The sequence below is a fragment of the Hippopotamus amphibius genome, chromosome 14 (assembly GCF_030028045.1).
Source record: "Hippopotamus amphibius kiboko isolate mHipAmp2 chromosome 14, mHipAmp2.hap2, whole genome shotgun sequence".
Taxonomy (NCBI): domain Eukaryota; kingdom Metazoa; phylum Chordata; class Mammalia; order Artiodactyla; family Hippopotamidae; genus Hippopotamus; species Hippopotamus amphibius.
This window is the reverse complement of record NC_080199.1, coordinates 39,357,656-39,385,404: the sequence shown is the minus strand read 5'-3', so window position 1 is coordinate 39,385,404 and position 27,749 is coordinate 39,357,656. Positions and strand designations below refer to the sequence as shown.

The 27,749-nt window shown below is 33.7% G+C and overlaps 1 protein-coding gene across 2 annotated transcripts in view; it reads right to left on the bottom strand.

The window, feature by feature from the left end:
- The window catches only part of KLHL1 (kelch like family member 1), a 365,245-nt gene that overhangs the window by 39,419 nt on the left and 298,077 nt on the right, over positions 1–27,749 (bottom strand). The window lies entirely within an intron of this gene.

Genomic DNA, 27,749 nt, shown 5'->3' with positions numbered 1-27,749 from the left:
ATGAGAGAAGACACAAGATGCTGGGTCAAAGAGGAAAGGTAGTTATTACTCACAGCAACAGCAATAGTCAGAGAATCACCAATTTTTTTGACTAGTTCTCTAAGCCACAATTCCCACAGGGTGATTTTAAGAGGGCCTTAAGCTTTCCCTTAGCTTCACCAACTTTAGACAGCATTCTCCTGCCTCTAGAGTCTCTATTTCACTTTCCTTAGAGCATTTATTGATATCATTTAAACAACTTGTAATTGCAGTTACAAATTCTCTTTCCCTTTGAGATGTAAGTCTTTAAAAGCCTCTTGCCAGTGTAACGGCTTCAGACTCTCTTTCTCAAGGACCTGGGAATGGAGGGAATACGGGGATATGTGTAAAAAAACAGATGATTGATCTTGGTGTACCCCGCAAAAATAATAAATAAATAAATAAATAAAATTTAAAAAAAAGAAAGATGGCATCCCTATCTCTTAGTTTCAGTGGGAGAGTAGGAGCTTAACCTTGTCTGACATCTTGCTTCAAGTTGTAAGTCTACCTCTTGTCTGGAAGGTAGAAAGTTTACTTTACCTTTAGGTAAGGCCAATTAGCAAACATAGATTGCCTATGATTTCCCTACCCACTCGAGCTCTCAAAAGTTCTCCCACCTTTGTTTTAGTGGAGGTGAATTCAGCCACAATTCTGGCCTCTTCCTATTGCAATAGGCTTGAATAAAGTCATCCTTGTCCATTAAAGTTTGTCTAATACAATTTTTCCTTTGACAAGGGTCAGGTGGAATACGTACATGCAGTGAGTTGTAAGTAAAGTTGAAGTTATCTTCATGCTTTTAAGTATGCCTGCCTTTCAGTTTGGAGAGAGGAACTGTATCTTTCTAGTCTCTCTGTTATAATAATTTGAGGGAGGGGCAGTCACTACCTTGCTCAAAAGTCATGCAGAAATGTGAAAGACCCATGGAGAATCGTGTCTGAACACTGATGTGAAAGTAAAATGAAAAGTTTTAATTCATTCTTGCATGCATTCATTCCTTCATTCATTCAATTACTATGTATTGAATGTCTATTATGTGTTAGGAATTTTTCTTACCACCAAAGACACAGTGCTAAGAACACATAGGTGAACAACCTGCCTTCATTGAGCTTATATATGATAGTCAATGAATATTTAATTAAAATGGAATAGGTATATTATTCACAGTAAATAAGGCCTTACTTGGAGTGGCTCCAATATCAATTACAAGAAAAAAGAACAAAGGAGACAGAGAGGAAATAGCCAGGTAGGTTGGAAGGTTTTCCAAAAGCTTCTGGTATCTGTAAACTAAGAGTAAAGAGGGTTTCTAGGAGGATGGGTCAATTATTTACCTGCATATTTCTTACCAAGTACAAATTTCTATTGGATTTGGAAAGAGAGAAGTTACTGTTAACTTTGAGAGTAGGTTCTGGAACAGTACTGTGCAAGTTTTAATCTGTTCTGCTAACCACTTATTCAGTTATATACTCTATAAAAGTATTTGATCTGTGACTTATTTTCTTTTTAATTTTTGAGGTTATTTGATTTTATAAAAATGTTTTACTCATAAAGTCTAACATATACAAAATACAAAATGTATAAGATATTTTTTCACATAAATAATACCACATACCCATCACCTACATTATTTCCACTCCAGAATAGCCATCATGCAAATTCTCAGTCACTAACCTGCCCTTAAAAGTAATATTTTTCTGATTATTTCTTTATATAGTACACTTCTTTTCCTATTTTAAATTTCAAAATTAACACATTTAATATATTCTTGTTTGTGTCCTGAAGATGGAAAGTTCATGTCCCCTCAAAATCCACATGTTGAAATCCTAACCCTCAGTATGAGGTATTAAGAGGTGAGGCCTTTGGTAAGGGTAATGAGGTCATGAGGGAGAGGCCCTTGAGGGATTAGTGCCCTTCTGAAAGAGGCCCCTGAGAGCACCCCCACTCCTTCTGCCATGTGAGGACACAGAAGATGGCTGTCTATGAACCAAGAGCAGGCTCTCATCAGACACAGCATCTGCCAGCACCTTGATCTTGGATTTCCCAACCTCCTGAACTACAAGAAATAAATTTCTGTTATTTATGCCCAGTCTATGGTATTCTATTATAGCAACTCAACCTTAGACATTGTGTCTTCCTCCTTTCAAGTTATGTCTATGACATTGATTCAGGTTGTTACGTGGGGCAATCATTTATTATTTTCCATTGCATATACTATTGTATTGCATGAATAAGTGACCTTTTATAGTTCCATTTCATCTGTGATAGAAATTTGTATTGTCTCTAATTTTGACATCTTGCTTCTCAAGTTCTGGCTGCTTTAGTTTTTCTAATGCCTTCAAGAAATTGATTTATGTATTTCATTCACCTTACATAGGTGTACATGGTTAGGAATTTTACTCAGATACTAGATTCTCCTTCCAGGCCAGAAGTAAAATATGTATGTCTAAAACTTCTTACTTTATTTCTAGTGCAAAAATTTAATAAAATAATGTAATCAAATGTATTAATCTGTCATTAATGTTTTGGCTTTGGTTTGTGCATGTGTTTAAGATTTTCCTCAAGCTCTACCACTTACATAGGGAAGTTTCTTAATCTCTCTATACTGCAATTTTCTCATCTCTAAACTGAGAATACTTATAATAATGACCTCACAGTGTTGTGGTGAGGATTATATGCATAAATATATGTGAAGAACTTGGAAGAGAATCTGATACATTTTTTAAGCTCTTTATTGGAATATAATTGCTTTACACTCTCGTACCAGCTTTTGAGGTACACCAAAGTGAATCAACTGTATTTATACATATATCCCCATATCCCCTCCCTCCTGCAACTCCCTCCCACTTTCCCTGTCCTGGCCCTCTAAGGCATCACCAATCATCAAGTTGATCTCCCTTTGTTATACCAACTTCCAACTAGCTATCTATTTTACAATTGGTAGTGTATATATGTCTATGCTACTCTCTCACTTTGTCCCAGCTTCCCCTTTGCCCCTTGCCCCCCCCAACCCCATGTCCTCCAGTCCATTCTCTGCATCTGCATCCTTATTCTTCTTGCCCTGTCACTGGGTTCATCAGTATCATTTATTTATTTATTTATTTTTTAGATTCCGTATATATGAGTTAGCATAGAGTATTTGTTTTTCTCTTTCTGGCTTACTTCACTCTGTATGACAGACTCTAGGTCTATCCACCTCATTACACGTAGCTCCATTTCATTTCTTTTTATGGCTGAGTAACATTCCATTGTATATATATGCCACATCTTCTTTATTCATTCTTCTGTTGATGGGCATTTAGACTGCTTCCATGTCCTGGCTATTGTAAATAGTGCTGCAATGAACATTATGGTACATGTTTCTTTTTGGATTATGGTTTTCTCTGGGCATATGCCCAGGAGTGGCATTACTGGATCATATGGTAGTTCTATTTTTAGTTTTTTAAGGAACCTCCAAATTGTTTTCCATAGTGGCTGTACCAACTTACAGTCCCACCAACAGTGCATGAGAGTTCCCTTTTCTCCACACCCTCTCCAACATTTATTGTTTCTAGATTTCTTGATAATGGCCATTCTGACCGGTGTGAGGTGATATCTTATTGTGGCTTTGACTTGCATTTCTCTGATGATTAGTGATGTTGAGCATCTTTTCATGTGTTTGTTAGCCATCTGCATGTCTTCTTTGGAGAAATGTCTATTTAGGTCTTCCATCCATTAGTGGATTAGGTTGTTTGCTTTTTTGGTATTAAACTGCATGAGCTTCTTGTATATTTTGGAGATTAAGCCTTTGTCCATTGCTTCATTGGCGAGTATTTTCTCCCATTCTGAGGGTTGTCCTTGTGTCTTGTTTATGGTTTCTTTCACTGTGCAAAAGCTTTTAAGTTTCATGAGGTCCCACTTGTTTATTTTTGATTTTATTTCCATTATTCTGGGAGGTGAGTCAAAAAGGATCTTGCTTTGATGTATGTCATAGAGTGTTCTGCCTACGTTTTCCTCTAGGAGTTTTATAGTGTCTGCCCTTACGTTTAGGTATTTAATCCATTTTGAGTTTATTTTTGTGTATGGTGTTAGGAAGTGTTCTAATTTCATTCTTTTACATGTTGCTGTCCAATTTTCCCAGGACCACTTATTGAAGAGGCTGTCTTTTTTCCATTGTATAATCTTGCCTTGTTTGGATGATCTGTCCATTGATGTAAGTGGGGTGTTCAAGTCTCCTCCTATTATTGTATTACTGTCGATTTCCCCTTTTATGGCTGTGAGCATTTGCCTTATGTATTGAGGGGCTCCTATGTTGGCTGCATAGATATTTACAATTGTTATGTGTTCTTCTTGGAGTGATCCCTTAATCATGATGTAGTGTCCTTCCTTGTCTCTTGTAACAGTCTTTACTTTAAAGTCTAATTTGTCTGATAAGAATACTGCTACTCCAGCTTTCTTTTGACTTCCATTTGCATGGAATATCTTTTTCCATCCCTTTCCTTTCAGTCTATATGTGTCCCTTGGTCTGAAGTGGGTTTCTTGTAGGCAGCATATAGAAGGGTCTTGTTTTTGTATCTATCGAGCCAGTGTGTGTCTTTTGGTTGGAGCATTTAATCCATTTACATTTAAGGTGATTATTAACATGTGTGTTCCTATTACCATTTTCTTAATTGCCTTGGGTTTGTTTTTGTAGGTCTTTTCCTTCTCTTGTGTTTCCTACTTAGAAAAGTTCATTTAGCAATTGTTGTAAGGCTGGTTTGGTGGTACTGAATTCTCTTAACCTTTGCTTGTCTGTAAAGCTTTTGATTTCTCCGTCAAATCTGAATGAGATTCTTGCTGGGTAGAGTATTCTTGGCTGTAGGTTTTTCTCTTTCAGGACTTTCAGTGTATCCTGCCCTTTCCTTCTGGCCTGCAGAGTTTCTGTAGAAAGATCAGCTGTTATCCTTATAGGTTTTCCCTTATATGTTATTTGTTGCTTTTCTCTTCCTGCTTTTAATATTTTTTCTTTGTGTTTAATTTTCATTAGTTTGATTAATATGTGTCTTAGTGTGTTTCTCCTTTGGTTTATTCTGTATGGGTCTCTCTGTGCTTCTTGGACATGATTAATTATTTCCTTTCCCATGTTGGGGAAGTTTTCCACTATAACCTCTTCAAATATTTTCTCAGATACTTTCTTTTTTCCTTCTCCTTCTGGGATGCCTATGACTCGAATGTTGGTGTGCTTAATGTTGTCACCAAGGTCTCCTAGATTGTCTTCCATTCTTTTTATTCTTTTTTCTCTTTCCTGCTCTGTGGCAGTTATTTCCCCCATTCTATCTTCCAACTGACTTATTCATTCTTCTGCCTCAGTTATTCTGCTGTTTATAGCATCTAGAGTATTTTTAATTTTGGTTATTTTGTTGTCCATTACTGTTTGTTTGCTCTTTAGTTCTTCTGAGTCCTTATTAACTGTTGTATTTTCTGTATTTTGTTATTGAGATTTTGGATCATCTTTACTATCATTACTCTGAATTCTTTTTCAGGCAATTTTCCTATTTCTTCTTCATTTATTTGGTCTTGTGGGGTTTTTTCCTGCTCCTTTGCCTGCATGGTGTTTCTTTGTTTTCTCATTTTGTCTAATTTGTAGGATTTGGTGTCTCCTTTCCCTATGCTGCCTAGTAGTTATTCCTCTTATTTCTGACCTCTGCTCCATGTGATGGGGTTTGTCCAGTGTCTTGAGTAGGCTTTCCAGTGGGGGGTCTGGTGTCTGCTTTCCGGTGTTTGGCTTTGTGTCTTTTCTCTGTGATGAGCAGGGCTGTGTTAGGTGCTGTGTTTTAGGGTATCTGCGAGGTTAATATGGCCTTAGGTAGTCTGTGTGTTGACGGGTGGGTTTGTGTTCCTGTCTTGTTTATAGTTTGGTGTGAGGTGTCCAGCACTGGCAGTTGCAGACAGTCGGATGAAACCGAGTCTTAGACTCTGATACAGGGCTCCATAAGAGTCCTCTGCAGTTAATCTTCCCTGTGTCTTGAGGACTCCCTAGTAGTCTAGCATCCTGGATTCAATGCTCGCTCTCCAGAGCCTCCTACTTGACTTCTGATAGAGTAGTCCAGACTTCAGAAGATTCTTGTCCCAGTTATGTCAGGATCTTTGCAGTCCTTTCTGGTGTCCGAGGTCATTTTCTAGTATTCAGCTTATTCTCTGTGGGAATTATTGCATCTTTTGGTGTATTCCTGATGCATCTGTGGAGAGGGATGCATTCCACATCCTTCTACTTCACCATCTTTCTTCTCTTCTTCAGGCTGCTTTTTGTGTTGGTTGAGCATTTGCTTCGACCACTGGTTTCTGAGCAGAAGCCAGAGGTGGAAGTCCATGAGGTCCTTATACATTATTGTCACTCAATTTTTGTAAGCTACATAATTATTGCTATTATTATCTTCATACTCAAGTCTTGGGAAGATATAAAAAGGAAATATATAGAAGAGGATATGTAAAAGTCCTATAAGCATATAAAAATGATATAAGTTGCAATCAGAATAATCAGGATATAGAAATAAAACATCTTTGAGAGAAAGTTTTTGACAACTATACTGTAGTTTTTTAAATTTAAAAGTGTTTCATCAGAAAGAGAAAAACATATATTGTATATTAACATATATATGTGGAATCTAGAAAAATGGTACATATCAACCAGTTTGTGAGGCAGAAATAGAGACACAGATGTAGAGAACAAACATGGACCCCAAGGGGAGTAAATGGCTAGGAGGCTGGGGTGGCATGAATTGGGAGATTGGGATTGCCATAGATACATTACTAATAAGAGCAAAATATCAAATTGTGCATTTTAAATATATTCAGTTTATTGTATGTCATTTTTATCTCAATAACAGTCCTCAAAAAATAAAAAATAAAGTGTTTCTATATTAAACACTGTTACAAATATTGGGAACTAGTATTTTTATCATAAAATTCTTATAAAGGAATCCCACTTTGGAGAGAAATCTAACAATACCTAGTGAAAGTATTATGATCTAGCTTTTACAAAAATTTGAAATATTTTATGGTTAAAAATTATAACTATGAGAAAAAGCAAAATACAGTAATTGAGGTATAAGAACTAGTAAATATTTCTTACAATAAGTCAAAACATGACTTAAATAAGCAATTAATCTTTCAACACAGATATCTATTAATTTGCTGTAAAAAAAATATTAGAATGTTTCCATTTCTGCTGCTTGGAGATAAAATAGAGCTTACATTCTAATGGGGGATATAGACAACCGGCACACAGACATAATTGAATGATTTTATATATTAATATTCTTTAAGTAATCAAGGTATTTTGGGTGAGAATATCAGGGCTGGGGGCAGTCAAAAAGGCAGAAGGGTGTTGTTGGCAGCTCTGACACTGGAGTGTAATTGCCCAGGCTCAAATTTCAGCTTATTTCTACCAGCTGTATGATACTGGAAAAAAAATATCTTAAATTTCTTGTATCTCAGTATATTTGTTCTTCAGGAGTACCTACCCCAGTTATTTGCAGTGCTCAGCAAATAACAAGCTCTTAATAATTTTAGTTGTTATACTAATAAAATGGTCAGTATGGTCTCTCAGTGTTATTTATTAAAGTTGTGATGTTAAGAACTGCAAGCAGGTTGACAGAGTAGTTAGTTATAAGATGTATCATCACCCTCAAAACTTAAATTCTATCCCAAACATCTCTACTTACATTTAAATATTTGAGCAAGTACTGTATACCCAGAATTGTGTGATTTTTCCCTTGCAGAAGTCTTGTTAAGTAGAGTGAATAATTAGGCCAGAATAACTTCAAAATGGTACATTCAATTTCTTCTTTTTGTTTACTAAAAATATCTTTGCAAATGCAGTAAAACAAGGTTAACAATGCAAAAATATTTTTCACTGACAGTATTAAACCTGTATTAAGAAAATAATAATCTAATGGAAACAATGGAAATATCTAATGTTATTTTTTACGTGTTTTAAGCTAAATAATGGCATGGTTACTTCTAATAAAAAAGTTTAAATGTCTTTTTGATGTTTACTGTTACCAGAATGTTCTTTTTCCATACATTTAATTATTTATATGTTAAACTCTAGCTCTTGCACGTATTATTTCTTTTGAAAATTCTGCAGTAAAATATTAGAATTTTTCTGTGTAATTTTTCTTCAAGATAGTTCAATGAAAGTAGCAAACCGTTTCTAATTTTCAGGTAAAACAGCACAAGTTAAAGTTGAACATTTCCCATGTGGGTTTTAGAGCACAAATAAATACAATGTCCATTAAGTTCTCTGAATATAGAGAGTGACCATGGAGACAGTCATTTGTACAGATCATTTCCCCAAATATTTTTACTTAAAAGAAAATGTATTGCTTACACAAGTTACCTCAAAATATTTGTTTTACTATTTCTGTATTAATATAATCAGAATCTTAATTTGTTCCCCTGAGAAAGAAATTCTTCTTCTTCTCTATCCTTGTTAATATTATCCATTCAAAATATTGCTAAATTTAATCTAAACTCTCAATCCTTCCAATTTAAAGAGAATATATGTTTTAATTATGCAACTGTACTTTTTTTTTTTTTTTGACATCATACTGGATGTGGTATGGAGAAGTGAGAATGGATGATTCTATGCCAATAGCATGTGTGAGAGATGATGGGCATCTTGTACTGATATGGTGGAAGTTGATATAAGAAAAAAGGAAAGACTCAAGAAATACTTTCAAATACAGAGGATTATTTATAAATCTCTTTTCCATATACCCCTCCTTCAATTATTCCATCAACACATTCTATATATTAAAAAAATATATTCTAGCTATGTGACTTTGGAAATATTACTTTGTCTCTTGTGCCTCAGTTTACTGATCTGTACATTTGAGCTACTTATGGTGCCTAACACATAGGGCTGCTTGAAGGATTGCATGAAATAATATATGCAAAGCACTTAGACTAGCATTTGGCACATCTTTAACATATAAGTATTCAGTATGATGAGGATTATGATAGCAATACATAGACCCTAGGTCTTCTAATCAAACTTCAGCCTCTAGTATCATTTCAGGGAATAAGGAAAGAGTCTTGCAAAGGACCCAGTTAAAGATTTAAACATACTCCAATGTGACACATTGCCTCTATTTCTGAGGGCTCCATCTATGTTTGATTCATTTAGCCAATTTCAAGTACTGGTACAAAACCTTCCACAAGAAATGTCCTCTCTAAATATTTTGCTAAGTAAACATATGTTTTATCTTATGAAAAGCTCAAGAATGATTTCATGGGACTTCCCTGGTGGCATAGTGGTTAAGAATCCACCTGCCAATGCAGGGGACATGCATTTGATCCCTCGTCCAGGAAGATCCCATGTGCTGCGGAGCAGCTAAGCCCGTGTGCCACAACTACCGAGCCTGCACTCTAGAGCCCGTGAGTCACAACTACTGAGCCTGTGTGCCACAACTACTGAAGCCCACGCACCTAGAGCCTGTGCTCCACAAGAGAAGCCAGCACACCTCAACCAAGAGTAGGCCCCGCTCGCCTCAACTAGAGGAAGCCCCCATGCAGCAACAAAGACCACATGCAGCCAATAAATAAATAAATTTACAAATTAAAAAAAGAATGATTTCATGTAATACTTAGTCATTGTTCTAAAGAATGTTGTCCAGTAGTCTCCCCTTATCTATGGTTTCACTTTCTGTGGTTTTAGTTACCTGTAGTCAACCATGGTCTAAAAATGTTAAATGGAAAATTCCAGAAATAAGCCACTCCTAAGTTTTAAATTGTGTGTCATTTTAAGTAGCATGATAAAATCCCATTCCATCTCAATCTCTTCTTCCTGGGGTCCCCAACGATCAACACTGCCTGCTTCTGACAGCCAACCATCAACATCTTCATGACTCGATGATCCAGGATCACCCAAAGCACATGATTTGCCTTCTGATGTATTGTCAGAAGGTCAGAAGTAACCTAATGGTATGTCACAATGCATACATCATTCACCTCCCTTCATCTCATCATGGAGGCATTTTATCATCTCACACCATCAAGAAAAGAAGGGTGAGTACAATTAGATATTTTGAGAGAAAGAGATAGATGATATTCACATAACTTTTACTTCAGTATGTTGCTATGATAGTTCTATTTTATTATTAGTTATTGTTAATCTCTTATTGTGCCTAATTTAGAAATTGAACTTTATCATAGGTATTTATGTATAGGAAAAAACACAGTATGTAGAGGGTTTGGTACTATTCACAATTGCAGGCATCCACTGGGGATCTTACAGCATATCCCCTGTGAATAAGGGGAGGGGGGCACTACTGTATACATGTAAAAAAATTGCAATTGTAATAGATTTTGAAGTGCTACGTTTCTAAATGCCAGCTTTCCTGTAGCTACTCATTATTGACTTTTATAGCAAAAATTACAATTAAGATAAAACAGAAAAGTACTGCAGAGACTAAGGGTTGCAACTGAGTGATCACAGAAGATATCACAGAAAATGAGGCAACTGAACTAAGGTGTACAGTTTGACTAGAATATTGACAAACACCAATGCAAGACAATGTAAGTGAAGGGAATTACTTGAACGAAACACAAACAAAAAACAGCTAAGTATGACAAAGAATGAATACTTACTTTTATATTTGTTTTAAAAATATGCCACTCATAATTGACTAGTGCCTGTCTGTATCCACCACAGAACTCGCATTAAGACCACACTTCTTGGGAACCACTCTTGACAGTGATTGCGCATGGGGGAGGTACTAAGCTGGCCCGTTCCTGTAGCACATGGGGCTCCCTGAACTGGAGATTTACCTCTAGGATTCCCTACATGCCTGGCCAAATTTTAGAAATTGAAATCTACCACTAATAAATTCATAAATAATTCAAATCAGTGAGCTTCAATAACTAGTGTTTCATCTATTTGACGTATCCTATCTTTCATGACATTTCTTATATTGCACATTATACTGTAAAAGATCTTCCCCTATGGTAGCTTATCAAAATTTTACCCTTTATTCAAATCTCCATTTAAGTCTCCAGAGACAAAATTTTATCTTACTTATCAAGTAGCAAAGAATGCAAACATGATTTAACAATTTTTAAATGAGGTTTATATTTCTTTTTAATTAGTATTAAAGTAATTTAGGAAATGTAACTAAGAAACTGCAGTCTCTGTGAAAGTAAAATTTGTTTCTGATTAATTATTGCATCTCACAAAGCACCTACAATGATTGGATTTGGATCTAATGGACACTCAATAAATGGGTGTTCATTAAAGGCATGGATGGATAAAACATGAAGGAATAAGAAAGAAGGAAAGGATTGATTAATTAGACAAACTAAAGCCTAGACTAACAGATTAATCTTCTTCAGTGGTTTGAAATGCAGTATATGACATCCCCAGCAGTGTAGAAAGAGTTGTGCAGTAGTTTGAAAGAAAATTAAAAGATAAACTTTAAGAAAATTTTCTGTTTGAGAAATTATACTGATTTTTTATCATATTTAATTTTTAAGATATAGCAGTGTTGAATTAATATTAATTATTTAATAAGTGTTTATAGAATAGATTTCTAAATCATTGAGTAAAATCACTACAAACTAGAAATTAGATGTTTAATTTAAGACATCATTTTTATTTTGAATAGGAAAGGAGAAAAATCCTATCTTTATAACTGAGAAATGTTTATTTTTGCCCATATTTCAGATAGAGCAAACTGACTTTTTAATTATCAGAGGAAGGGAGTAATTTCCACATTGTAAAACCAAAAAGTAGTTAGAATATAAATTTTTCCAAGTCAATATATTTTGAATTATACTTGAATGATAGGATTTTTCCTGGGTCATTTTTATAAAGTTTTTTTAAAACTAAATAATTAGTTTTCATTTTCTAAGAAAACTGTCTACCAGAACAGTAGATGAAAAGAAACTTGTGCTGCTATCTTGACTAAAACAAGTGTCTAAAGGCTTAAAGGAGATATTTTATCGAGTATAAGGTCAAGACTAACATATCAAGTGATTTACAACCATGAAATAGATTTCAGTGCTAATTTCTTCTATTTGCTCTCTCCTAGAGATTAATTTCCCCCACATTTGAGCACAGTTTATGTTTTTGTTACACATTGACCTTGAATTGATATGAATAAAAACCTAATAATTATTAATAACTTCATTACTTAAGACCCTGTTTATATTTGTTCATTATTATTTCTTGCTTGAATTGAGATTTCCTGAGTTTCTTCTAGGTTCTACTATCTAAACGAAAAAAAAATATATACTTGAACTTCAGGTGTATATAGAAATTGAACAAGTGTGTGTTTTATCTTAACAGGAAACTAACTTTTTTATTAGACTCTATTAATGATTTTCTGCAATCAATAATAGTGTCTTCCATATACTTAACCAAGTTCTAATATGAGCTAGCAATATTTAGGGCAGTTGTGGGCAGTTAAATAAAAATGAATACGACACAGTTTCATTCTAGAAGCTAATGGACTGTGTATGATAATTAAATAAGTGTGATACATGGTTATAGGTGATATAATAAAACCACTATGTACCTGGAATGCAGAGGAGGGGACAACTAGCTTTGCAAAGGGTGGTAAGAGAAGACTACATAGAAAATGACATTAGACCCAAATATTATGAGATGAATAAGAGTTCTCTAGGCAGGAAATAGAGGAAAGGTCAGACTGGGTGGAGGCAACAGCTTGTGCAAAGTAGGCTGTAAAACAGCTTTGTGTGTTTCCAGCTTGTTAAGATACTTAGTGCAATAAATCTCTGGGTGTAGTAGTGGAGGGAAGTAGCAGAGTTTAAGAGAGCATTAGGTAAAACATAAATATTGATGAGCTGTGAATGTCATGTTAAAGAGTTTGTTTTTTCCAGTCAGGTAAATAGACAATTAGGTTGGTGTTTCAAAAAGTTAACTTTGGTATTGGGGGAATTAATTGAAGGGGAGAGACGAAGGTAATTAACATCTCTCCTGTGCAACAGAATATCGCATGAGACCTAATTAATTTGTTTCTTACTAGTGGATCCTAGTCTAAGTTTGTTGTTTATGTATTACAAGTGTGTATGGTATAAGCAAATGTAAAACAAATACATAATCTTCAGAGTGTTCTTTGGGAAGCTGTGATTGGCGTATCCCACCACTGTAAAATCGGGTGTCCAAAACAATGCCGATCAGCTGCCACACATGCATTCTGCTCCACCTGCTTGTTCCTCTCTGCCCCATAAGTCTCTGCATCAAGATTCCTCTGCTAATCCACACTGTCTGCACATTCCTCTGCTCTACGTCCTCTTCTATGTTTCGTGGATTCTTGTTCTGTGCTGCATGATTTGTCATTCCACCCTGTTCTCTCTGTCTAAGCTATTATCTAATTTTGTATGCCTTTAGCAACTTTTCAAAGATAAGAGAAAACAAGCAAACAAAAAGGCACTCCTTCCACTTCGGTATAATACTGGCAATGTTTTTTATCCACTGTCTTCAAAATTGTCTTAACCAATGAGAGTCAACTGCCTCAATTTACTTTGAACGAACCACTTATCTTTACCTTTCCATCTTAAGTCTTTTAGGGGGATGCAGACAGGTTAATATACCTTCTAAAAATTTCTAGATATAAGGGCCAAGTTTAGAGATCCCATGATAGATTTTTCCTCTAACGGTCCTTGTCTGTTATTTTATGCTTACTTATATGCTAGCAGCAATTGACCTTTGTTAGCACAGATTCATGCTAGCTGCTTGTAGTCAAAAGCAGGTATAAAACTCTAAAAATGAGAACCAGATATGCTTTCTTTGCCAAGAGGGACTGTCAGAGAAAAGATTTGGGTACATAGCTTTAGATCTTAGGACTTCCTAAATGCTGAGATTGGGGGATTATATATTATAAAATAATTTTCAGTGAATTCTATTCAACAATAATGATGCTGTAAAATGTTTCTTTTACTCTTTGACAAAATGATTACAATAGGGAAACGTAAATCAAAATGTGAAAATATCACTTCAAAAGCAGCAAATTTCACTAAGCTATTTTTCTGATTTGTATCCTTTTTCAACAGTGCAAAATTTATAAATGAATGTGTAAAGTATACAAAATAATTGCATTCAGACAAATTTCACAGGAATCCATCATTTTATTGTGATGGACCTGTAGAGTTTTTAGCTGATACTAGAAAATGCTATTTTAAGAGGCAGAAGAGAAAAGCATGTTGACTTGCTGATCCCCGTCCTGCTTTACCTATGCAGCTGTATTTAATTAAATGGAAACAAATGAAAATAAATGTAAACAAAGCAAGCTGCAGTAGAAGTGGGAAATGACTGCTCGCAAGCTCCTAAAATGTCTTATCTTGTTGGTCCCTCTTTTATTCATTCTGACAGGACACATTATTCCATTAAAAAGTCTTAGGAATCTACCCATTGCCTGGGAATACAGTTCTCCTCAATACTTGTGGGGGAATGTTTCCAGGACTGCCCCTACTCATACCAAAATCAGAGGATGCTCAAGTTCCTTATATAAAATGGCATAGTATTTGCATATAACCTACTCACATCATCCCATATACTTTAGATCATCTCTAGACTGCTTCTAATATGTAATACAATGTAAATACTATGCAAATAGTTGCCTGCTCTCGCAAATTCAAGTTTTGTTTTTTAGGACTTTCTGGAATTTTTTTCAAATATTTTTCAAGCCATGGTGGATTGAATCTGCTGATGCAAAACCTTTGGATATGGAGGGTCCATGGTGGTTGATTGACATGAAGGTGTTTTCCAAGCTATAACCTGAGCAGAATACTAATAAAAAGTCACAGTTAGAGCATGGAATTAGATGCAAAATATTTTGAATATCTTTGCAAGAGTAAGTCAATTGCTTCATCTCTTTGGGCTTCAGTTTTCTAATCTGCAAAAATAGTGATAATAACGGTATTCACCTCAAGGAGCTGTTGTGGCAGTTAAACGGGAAAATATATTTAAAGTTCTTGGGAGATATTTTAGCTCCTTTTTTATAAAAAATAACTTATAGTTTAATGTCATTTCATGTATTGAGGGTCAAAAAACAGGGTCAAGGTCAAAACTTTGTCTAAGAAGAAACAAAGAAATGGTCTGGATTCATACCAGCCCAATTGCTTTTTGCACCATTTTGCTTATAGTTCTCCCTTTATTATCTCTGTTATAAATTCTACCTATAATCTTGACATTTTACACTTATTTCTAATGTTTAGCAATTATTTAGAGTCAGCATCAAGTGAGTGCTTGAAGATGTTGAATAGTCAGTATGTTTTTATTCATACTGATTTATGGAATATGCAACTATTTATATTTGTCACAATCAAAATAGGAAAATTGATCTCAATATTTATTTTGATTGTACTGTATATAATTTAGTGTTAATGAAGCATAAATATTTTATAATATAGGTAAAACAAAATGATAGGCTGTATTTTAGAGGAAAACTAATGGCACTATTGTTTAAATAAAGATAAAAACTCTAAAGAATAAAACAAAAATGATAAATCAAAGGGTTTCTCTTTTTATTAATAAAGTGTGAGAATCTATACATTTAACATGAGATAATGTATTGGCAACAATGTAAAGTTGTTTTATTCATAAAAATCAAAAAGTTCTAATTATATTGTCCCTACTGTAGAATATGTTAACATATTGAATACAATGTATTTTCATATTTTTTTGCTTCAATTTTTGTTGAGAGACCCATTAACTAGTATTTGAATTATTCTTATCTAAAATAAGCATCAGAGAGACTTCCCTGGTGGTGCAGTGGTAAAGAACCTGCCTGCCAGTGCAGGGGACATGGGTTTGGTCCCTGGCCCGGGAAGATCCCACATGTCGGGTAGCAACTAACCCCATGCGACACAACTACTGAGCCTGTGCTCAAGAGCCCGAGAGTCACAACTACTGAGCCTGCATGCCACAACTACTGAGGCCCATGTGCCTAGAGCCTATGCTTTGCAGCAAGAGAAACCATCACAATGAGAAGCCCATGCACAGCAACAAAGCGTAGCCCCCGCTTGCTGCAACTAGAGAAAGCCCACGTGCAGCAACGAAGACCCAATGCAGTAAATAAATAAATAAATAAAATAAGGTTTGGAGAAGGGACAGCAAAGAAGAGTGGTTACTTAGCATTTAAACAACTCTAATCAGAAGTTCAGATTCAGGTGTGGACTATAAAAACACATCATCTATTTTAATCCTATACTATTTTTTCACATAATTGATAATAGAAATTTTCTGTCAGTAAAATGAGTGGCCTTTAAGACATGTGGACTAAGAAGAAATATTTTGCCAACACCTCTGCTACCATGTCAGTGTGTTATATAATTATAGAAGAAGGTTATAAATTATAATTATAATGTATTGTTCAGTAGCCTGTTCAAGGTCAAAGGCTTTTTGAAGTATGGCCAAATATGGTGATTCAATTGCTTAGTTTAAATCATAGTTTTACCTGTATTCCACCACAAAGAACTGCACTTAGTTTAGGTTACAAACTAAGTGGTGTGTCTAGTTTTGTTTGTTTCTGCCTGATTTGCAAATAAATATTTCATATATGCATCAGAATTTGATCTAACACTTTGTTTGTCCATTGACACAGACAGTAAGGCTGTGGTGACAAAAATTACATTCCAAGCTACATACAGCTACTGAACCCTACAGATATCTACTAAAGATACTCCAATATTTATGTCCTAAAGTTAATATACTTATAGAAACAATTTATATATAAATAAATTAATTTGTACTCCCCCAGAGATGTTCACCATTTTGTGTTATTGGCAAGTACACATATTACATAACCCATTTTTAATAGTAAATTTTTTACTTCTTTTTAAATTCAATAGCATTAAAATAAGTATCTTTTTTATAGAAAATTTTGAAAACCTCAATAGTGTGGTGTATCTATTATGATAATGTACACATTTTATTTATTAGTATAGTATTTCCCTTATTTAAGCAAATCCAAAGAGAATTTGTTCTAGAATCAAAGGTAAACAACTGCTAGATAAATGGTTTTCTGTTACTTTGCTAAACCAAAAGCAATATGAAAGCAGGATCGTGTTTGTTCACAATTTTCTCTCTGGCACCCAAAGAAGTCTTTGGCAGTACATTTGTTGAATGAATAAAATTTAGTCTGGAAGTTTCAATCTAATACAAGAAAACATTAAATTGAACTTAATTTATCTATAAATGATGTAACAGACTCAATATTAACAGCTAATGATTTTCCAAAAATATGAATGAGGCAAATAGTTTTATTGCAAAAACAATAAAAGTGTTAACTTTCACAAAGGAATCTCTATCAAGTAAAGGAGCACTAAAAAGAAAAGTAACAATGCAGCATTATTCTTTTTACATTCTTGGAGTCCTAAAAATTAGGTCCTTCAGACTAAGGATAAGGATTAATCATAATGTACTATTTTTTGTAAGCTATATATGATTGCAAGATGCATCAAAATGTCTATTTAAGAGAGCTTTAATCATTCTGACATGCAAGTACAAATATGTAGTTGCACAAGTATATTTATGGATATATATGTATGTATGTACATATATACTGTGATCCATCTTAAAATCTAAGATACTGTGTTTTTTGACTAATACATTAAAATGTTAAAAGTTCTGTATTTTTGTCATTCTTAAGAATGTTAACTAGGGGGAATTCCCTGGCAATCCAGTGGTTAGGACTCCGCACTCTCACTGCTGAGGGCCCGGGTTCAATCCCTGGTGGGGGAGCTAAGATCCCACAAACCACATGGCACTAAATAGTCAATCTGGCAAAATAATAGAAATAATTTTTGCCTTATTTTCTCCCTCCTTCCAAGCATAAAATGTAGTAAGAATTATTTTTTGCATTGCCCCTTCTTTTATCCCAAAGTTTAAAGTACAATGTGAATCTGATTAAAAATATATATACATAGCCTATCTCATTTCATTCAATTGTATCATTAATGTTATAATATTTTCTCACATATTAACTTTTCAGAACCTGCTACCTCTCAGGAATCATTTAACTGAGGATCAGTGAATTATCTTTCATTGTAAAAGCTGTCTCACCATTAAAGCCGCTTCCAAATTCTGTTTGAATTTCTACATTTGAAACTACCTTTTAACTGAAACAATCAGGGAAGAAAAAGTTGCTAGGACATCATTTTTCATCTTTATTGTTTCTTGAGCTTTCATGTCCTGTGAAAAGGTAAAATGTTTTGGGGACTAATTTTTGTCTGTATTAAATCTGACAATCTAATCTCTTTCTTAAGCAAAGAAAAAAAAATACACAGGATTTTTGTTTAAATTTTTTTCTGGTAGTGCTGAATGATGAAATCATCTCAGGAAACTAATAGATAAGTCACTACTAAGGGCACAACAAGCTCCTTGTACTCGGCATTGCTAATGCACTCAAGCCTTAGTATTTGATGTCTTAAAATGTTTTGCTGTGTTACACAAATGACATCAAAAGAGTCAGAGTGAGTCTACACTGCTGGTCAATTGCCATAAAAAAAAGGTACTAGTGATTCAAAATTCTAAACATTTGAAAAAAAGACATATATGTCTTCTAAAAAGAAGCATCTATTACTATAATAATAGTCACATAAATAATTAGTATCAACAGCAATATCTTCAACTTTATATGGTATATGCTTTGAATTAAAATATTAATTTATTCAAAAATATTTGGCTTTCTATATGTGTTGGAGGCTTAAGACATCAAACCACAAAAATAAGAACTATGTTCTCTGGGGGCTTACATTCTAGCGAGTGTGATTTGAATGACATACAGAAGGTTGATTTGATTTCACCTAAAAGTAAAAAATATTGACTTTCTTATAACTTTCATAAGAGATTTGGGGGGGTAACTTAAATGAAATATATTTTTCTGGATGCCTAAAAGATTACAAGGCAAAAATTCAAAATATTCCCTTAATAAAACATTTTCTTAGTGTCAGAACATTGGTCATATCAAGTTTTTTATAAATATTTGGTCAGAATAGCAGCAAGTAATTCACAAATCTCTGGACTCATATGAACAATGGTTCTAATGACTTAGTAATATTTTATTAAATCATCTAACAAACATCATAAGCATACATATCCACAGAATTTCAGTTGGATATTTATGTGTTCATTTAAAATATTTTAAGTCTTAGTAAATTTATGGCTGGAATGTATAGTCTTTTCTACATTAAATGAAGAAAGAAAACAATTTTTATAAAATTATTATCTGTATATACTCTTGAATGTAATATGAATTTATGTATAATATAATCCAATTGGTAATTCCCATAAAAAAGAAAAACATATCAATTTACATCACTTATTTACTAAAGCAAATATTGCCATATATACATTAATATGTATTAAATAGATGACTAATAAGAAAAAAAATCAAATTATATACCTTAAATACATGCAGTTTATTACATGTCAATTATATCTCAATAAAATTATTTTTAAAAGGAAAAATAGTATGACCTTAGAGTAAATGTTGATAATTCTCATTGAGACAAGAATTCCTGTGAGGTTGTTGAAGCTTAAGGCTCAGGACCCCTCCTTCTTGGGTCCATGAAGCGGCTCTAACAATGTGTTCAGATGGCGATTAGTTTTCTTTCTTAAGGAAAGTCTCATTTTTAAGCCCCACAAAAACTGGCTCGCTCCTAGACTCATCATACTTACTGTTAAAAATATACTTCATATATTCTAGAAACAGTAATGCACAAATAATCAGAATGAAGTAGAAAATCAATGCAAAAAGCAAAGCAAAATGAAACAAAACAAACTCCAAATGTGTGAATTCCAAACCAAACTTTGCTACTAATAACCTGAATAAATTTCAGCCAGCTACTTAATCTTCCTGGTTCTCAGTTTTCTCATTGGTAATATTAAGACTCTGGAGTCTCTTAGTATACTCTGTAGGTTTAAATATTTATTAGTCTACAAAATTTTTTGTTTTGATTACTTTAGTGTTCCATTACCACCAGCACATTGAGATGAAATTTTTTAAAAGGGAAGAATTTTTTCTATTAAATGTAGTTTTAACATTCATTTTGAATTGGAACATGGAAGATTAGTGTGATCATTCAGGTTGAAGGCATCTATGAAAAAAGATAAAATACAAAGTAAAATCATCTCTGCAGACAAACATGCAAAAGCAAAAGCAAGAAATAAATTAGCAGTTATAACCAAAATAACAGAAACTGAAGTGGAACACTTTCTGTAGTTGATTTAATAATCTTCCTTGTCTGTTAACAGCACTTTCTGTGTGGTTCACCTGAGTGACCAAATTGCCCTCTCTAAAAATCCAATCTCATTTATTTTCTATTCAGTATGGAAAAGATATCAGGTGAATTTATACCTTTATTATTTGAAATCTGAGCTAAATTCAAATATGCCAGGCCAATTATGGATAAGAAATTACCTCAAATAAATATTTCATTATTAAATTTAAAATTCCAATTAAAACCATTATAGAGCGGGACTGTAGAGGTCATATAAATGTTTCTCCTGTATCTGTTATACTTCAGACGAAACATAAAAAAAAGATATTTGCTATATTTTAAAATACATCCATGAGATAATTCATATTACATCATTGACACTAATTTGTTTTCAAATAATCTTGTGGTTTGCTACTCAAATATTCTATGCTTCCTTTTCACATATCTGTTTTTACATATTTTTCTTTGTTGACTGAAATGTATTTTTTCTTCTTCAATTTGGCTATTAATGCTTTATGGTTCATTTTTGGCATCATCTCTCTTTAGAATTCCTTCCCAACTATTCATTCAGACTTAAAAGAGTTTGATCATAACACTCTTACTTATTGTACTTACAACACTTCATTTTAATTGTCTTTTAACTTTTTTTTTGGTCTCCTTACTCAGGTGTAAGATCCTTGAGTACAATATCTCATTCATCTTTTTATTCTAAAGTGAATATTGTAGTATGTAGCAGTACAATTTTAACACTGCTTGAATGATGGAATAATTTAACAAATGATCATTCTTACAAAACTGTTCTTGTACTTAACAAGACTAATTCTCCTAGCCTTATATTTAACTTAATATCTCATCTTATTATTGAAAAATTAAGGTGATTCCAAAAATATATGAAATAGAGGGATATATTTTATTAAAACTAGGTGCTAAAAAAGATAGTAAAACAGGCAAAGAAAGGTAAAATAGAGCCAAATGTGAGATTGCTACAAAAAAATGTATACATGTTGGCTATATCAGACTGTGAATTTAATTCTAGACTTTATAACATTTAATTCACAGAGGAAAACATAGTTACATTATATACAATATTCTTGGAATAAAAACTGACCAATTGTTCAGGAAGAGAAAATTAATACTCTGACCCTTAGATCAAACAGGTATATTTCTCAAGCTTTTTTATAAAGAGGAAACTTAGTATTCAGATCCTAGTTTAAAGGGTCAGTGTTCTAGAAGATCTTCTATTAGCCTTTAGCATTTTATCAAAGTACAGTATGGTAAAGGGAATTCTTTCTACTCAGTCAACAAATTTTTTGACACCATTGCCAAATCCAACATCACCTAGAAGGATAATATATGATTCTTGACTATTTAAGAGACAGAATATCTGCAAATAGCAGAGGGGCCATGTTGAAGATCAGTCACACATTTTGTGATATAAAATCTTACTTTCAGAAATGAGTAATAAAGTAAAAGATTATTACATAACAAACAAAGTACAGAATCTCTGTGATTGGATAAATCACTTTTATTTGTAAGAGAGCATCTGTAACTATTATACTGGTATATAACTTGTGTGTATAGTATTGAAGGTAGGTCTTCTTTCTTACTTCTCTCTTTTTCCCTAACACCAATGGGATTCTCAGCACTAAAAATCTTCAGTAAATGTTTATTCAAACAGAAACAAATTTCACTGGAAAGACACCAGGGAATATCTAAGCTTAGAATTCAAGAGGTGATAGGACCACAGAAGACTAAATATATTTTAGAAGATATTTCACTGATATTTACAGTTTCTAAATCACAGTATATAAGAACACATTCTGTTGAAAAGGGTCTTAGAATTTGTTCTTTCTTTTCTCTTCCTTCATCCTTCCTTCCTTCTTTTCTTCCTTCCTTTCTTTTTTGCTGGCATTAGTAATGTTTTGCATATGATATTTCCAAGAACTGATAAAATGAAAGTAAAGGAATAAAAATTCTAAAATATTCTTTAAAACTGTATACACATGTCTATGTCTATATCATGTCTACCTAAGTAATAAGAAAGTTATCTTTATGATTTCTGTTTACTCAAATATTAAAGTTTAAATGAAAATGGTAGATACCTGCTCTAAAAACTTCTTGTTATCTCCCATATTCTGTTCAGAATTTTCCCTATTTTATCAATCAGACATGCATAAGTATTTAAAATTATGGGTCTGTGTATATGTTTGTGTATGTGAGTATATGTTATCAAAAGAGTTAAATATTTGATTTGCCTCCCCAACTTACTCCATCATAGTTTTCCTTTCACAATGTCTTTTTTTTAAATCTGATGCATAAAACTGAGTGGGCAGTTTTGAATTTTGTTTACTTGTAAAAATTGTATAACTTTGAAAGGAACCTAGGTAGGCTCTCTAGGTCTTGTGAGAAATGCTATTTTTTTAAGTAAAAGAGACATGAAGAGGACAAACATTTACTGATATAATTAAAGAAACAAGCTAAGCTGAACAAGCATTCCTTCTAAGACAATGAAAACTGACAGCTTCAAATGAGATTTTCTTAGTCTAATGGGTTGTATCACAAATAAATGAAAGGTTTTATTAGGCTGATATTTTCTTCAGTCCATTCATTACTTCAGTCCATTCATTACTTTAATCCATTCATTACTTGTTTCTAAAAGCCAGGGAAAAGACTGATAATAAATGTCACTTGGGGTTCTCTTTCTTCTTCATTTCTCTTCTCATTCTACATACATTAAAGAATTTTATTAAGTTAAATGCTCAATATTGTTTTGAAAATGTTCCTTAATATTTTAATTTTAACATCACATTTCCCCTGGTTGGTTTATGAAACCTCATTTGTTTTGTTCTCCTGACAGGTGAGCATTTCTGGATGCATATGAACAGATTCCCCGCCCTCCCACCTCATCCTTAGTTCTGAGGGAATTATCCTCAGATTGCTTTAGTAATTTTCCTTTAGTCAAGAGGTGGAATGAAACTCCTTAGCAATCTGAAGGAGGAAAATCCAGTGCCATACTAGGACTGCCCAAATCTTTGCAAGTGGGAAACAGTCCTGTGTTTGCTCTTTGCAAAGAGACAATTTAATGACCTATTTCTCCCATGAGGTCAAGAACTCTGTGAATGTATAACCCTTTATTCTCTACCTTTTCTGAAGGAGATCTTCAAATCCTAACATTAGAAAATTAATTCTTCTTAAGATGCTCCTTTTTTTTTTCAATCTGAAGTTTGCAAAGGTAGACTCTGAGGTTCACATCCTTGCTGAAATCAGCAGAACCAAAATGTCTGAAGATGCCTTTTTTTCCCCTTCATACTTGAGTAATAGTTTGACTTAACATAATAAGTTGAAAACCTTTGTCCATCAGAAGCTTGAAGAAAGCTTTCGTTATTCACTGGATGGCACTGATATGAAAAAGCATGACACCAATCTGGTCATCCTTCCTTTGCTGTGGGCTTAGGTATTTTGTTACAGTCGTTTCATTGCTGTTCATATTGGGTATTGTTCTCATTAGCCTAAGTGTGTTTTTTCCCTCTTTGGACTGATATGTAATCATCTCTTTATCCTTGATGTTCTGAAATTTGATACAGACAGACTGAATTTGCTCTTTCTTCACTCATTTTTTCTGGTTGCTTTCTGGGCTACTCATTTTAGTGGTGTAAAAAAAAAATAATATACAAACCTAAATTAAATAGAGTTGGGATGTTTCACACCAGGCGACAATAGCAGAGCCCAACAGGAAGAAGAAAGACTTCTTTTCTGGCAAGGATTCAGCCAATTAAAATTCAATTGTTGGTTTGATAAAATGAGAAAGCTCTGGTTTGGACCAAATAACAACTCAGTCCTACCAGGCTCTAAAATTTCCAGTCTTAATCACTGTAAATGCATTAAACCACTGGTCTATTGACAAAATAATAGTGTTCATGAATCAATATTGGTAGGAAAACATTAACAAGATCACAAAAAGTGCCTACCTCACTTGTCCTACTTGTGCAACAAATGAGGTAGCCTGTTTGTACTGATCCCAGGCATCTTAAACTTCCAATGGACCAGCTGAGATCTGGCAAATGGATTTCATACAACTTCCTCTGTCTTACGGATATAAATATATTTTAGTCATAGTCTGTATGTGTTCACACTGGACTGAAGCCTTCCCTTAAAAGCAGACTACTGCCCTCTTCCACAGCTAAAATCCTCTTTGAAAATATTATCCCTACCAGGGGAACTCCTCTCAAACTTCATAATGAGAGAGGAACCCATTTTACTGTCCAGGTACTTCAACAAGTCTGCCCTATTTGGCTTGTTTTACAACACTTTCACTGTGCTTACCACCCTTAATCCTCTGATGTAGTTTGAAGTATTAACAACATTATTAATGGCAAAATTTGTAGAGACTCTCCAAAAACCTTGACTAAGAGCATCATTGCCCTTAGTCCTTCTAAATCTCAGATCCACCCCTTTTGAAATTCATAAACTCTCACCCTTTGAGATAATCACAGGAAGTTCAATATGTTTGCCTTCTATTTCTTTGATCCACAGCTGATAAAATAAGAGATACTGCAGGATTATAAAACCCTAAATTCCTTTATTAAGAATAACCATGTTTTGGTAGAGCAATCTTTTCACAGTATGCTCAAGATGAAGACATTAAGCATCACACTTTTCAACCTGGAGATTTCATTAATTGGAAAAGACCAAACTCTCTTCAAACTCTTTGGAAAGGCCCTTATCAGGGACTGCTAACCAACCCCTGTGCTAACAAACTCCAAGAAAAAGACTCTTGGATTCATGTGACACATATAAAGAAAACACTGAACATTGACTGGACCTGAACATTACCTGATGACCTGAAAGGAAAGATTTTCTGCAATTGAAGCAGAGAACATCTGATGAGACAGACGTTCCCAAGCTCTCCAGACCAGGCCTAGGATAAATGTGTCTCCCAAAACTTTGATGATGACGTAATGCTTCAGGTGATCTCCAGTGTCTATGATCTTGATAATATATGGACTTTAGACAAGTGAGTCCCACCCTGCTTTGTTGCTTGAGTGTGATCTTAATAGGTTTCCAATCTGTGCACTTTCCTTCTGATATGAGACATTATACCCAGGAAATGTCCTTCCTGATATTTAGGGACAAAAAGCTTTGAAACCAGGAAACCTGACTCTTGATCATCATTGTTTTCCAAAAAAGTTTTTGATAAAAGGGGAAAATGTAAAAACTTGATAAACAGAAACCTCAGTTAACTAGAATTGGGATACCGGAAAGGGGAGCTCTCATGCCCTGGGACAAAGCAGGCCCCAACAGGAAGAAGGACTCCTCTTCTTCCCTGGCAAAGACTCAGATAATGAAAAGCCATGGACTCTTTGTTCACTATATCCCACCCAACTTCCTTTTCCTCCCTGTAAAGTGGTTCTCCTTCCTTTGCTGTATAGGAACTTGCATGTGGATCACCATTGCAATTCTTTGCTGATCCCGGATAAACACATCTTTGCTAGAAAAATATCTGGCAGCCTATTTATTTCAGATCAGCAGAGGTCATGTATTACACTCCAGAGAATTTCTCAGATTATTTCTTATTTTTCTCTCCCACTTTCTCAGTACTCTTTTTCTAAAACTACCATGGATAAAATATCATACTTTCTGATTATAGATTTTTATCTCATCTGTTTTACCATAATTTTAATTTATTTCCTCTCGTTGACTTTTAAAAGTTTACACCATTTTTATTTTTTCCAAAATTTCATTTAATATTTAATTTCAGCAAACATCTTAAAGATATTTATGCGTCTCTTTTCTCTCTTTTTTTATAACTGATTATTTCAAGAATGAATATGTTATCACATCTATTAAAGAATACCAAATACATTTGTGTTCTTTATATGTTGTAAGTTGTTTTTAACGGAAGCTGAACTACGTCTGGAATTTCAGAGAATGTTGCATTATGTATATCTTTCTCTCTCTCTTTTAATCCCTAAAATATTCCAGGAAACATGATAATTTGTACATCCATAATATTAGGTAGTAAGTTCCTAGAGTCTGTAAACATATAGAAGGCTTTCCTATTAGGAAAACTGGATGGGAGACCAGCCTACAAGACAGGTAATCCTTAAGTGGCAGAATATAGAGACCTTTTCATCCTGATTTATTAGTTCAAGTTGTATTGTTTCAATAGTATCTAAATCTCTGGTGTAAAAATAACAAACATAGTTCTATCAGTATTTTCCCCTTTTTCACTCTTAGTGGAATTGAGAAATATGTATGAATTGCCACAGAATTCTATCATCTATCTGTATCTATCTATCTATCATCTATCCATCTAGTCAATTTCTCTACCTACTTGCCTACTTATTCATCTGTCTGTATCTAAATCTATATCTGTCTTTTAAATCTAAAATACTTTGGTTGAATAATTCCTCAACCTTATTCTACGGGAATCTTCACAATCAATTATGCTATCAGTTTCATTCAGACACTCAGATACTAAATTGATATTTTTGTGTGTATGTCTCAATTTGTGAGGTAAAATGATAGAATGAGTATTAATTGATAAATGAAGTAAAAAATCAAATATATTTATAATGAAATATAATATTTATTGTTTTTATTAACTTCTTGGCAACAGCATGTTATAGTAGAAAACATATGACTTTGGAGTTAAAGAAGATTAGTTTAAAAGTACAAGTCTTTCTTGTAAGATAGTGTGACATAGAGAAAGTTGACTATATTGTTCATGATTTTTTGAATCTGAAAATGGCAATAAAAATATTTGTATTATAAGGTGTATTTAATCAGTCAGCAAGTGTAGAGTACACATTGACCATTTTTTTTCACATTGCTTTTGCATCTGAATGTCCTTCTTTTTTTGAGAATATTCATGCATATGAATGGTCATAGAAAGGAGGGTTGTCTTCCACTATAGATGCCAAAAATTTGAGTTACTCCTTTTTCCTGACTGAAAAACTAAGGTCAATACCTATAAGCTAAACTTGGCCAATAAAGTGCTCCCAACAGGAACTTTGAAACTGGAATGAGCAAAACAAAGAAGGAAAATAAGATTTTATTTTGTTTCTGTTTGAACTTTGCCAATTTATTTGAATTGGCAAAGGTGGCACCAATATCTACTTTTCAGGGCCATGTGACTCAGAGCTGTCTCACAGATCTAGAGTTGATAGAAGCAGAGATGCCAGCTGGGGCATCCAGTGTCTTTAATGAAAGCATCTTTTCCTCACTATACATTGCAAGGGATATAATTTTCATCTTGAATTAACTATCAAGTCTGTCTTGGGTTCAGCAAGGTTCCAGGACATCCAATCAATTTTCTAAGCTAATCATTTTGTTTATTTGTTTTTTCTTTCTTTTTTCTTTTTTCCTTTTGGTTAAAATGTACTTTGAAATTTCATGGATTAAGTCTGTCTGTTATTCATGTGTTCTTTTAGCTCAATGGTAGCTAACCTCACCATTTATGGGGAAGAGTCACCATTTACCAATATTGTTAACAAAAGGCCAATGTCAGTGTTATTCTCACTGATTTGAAA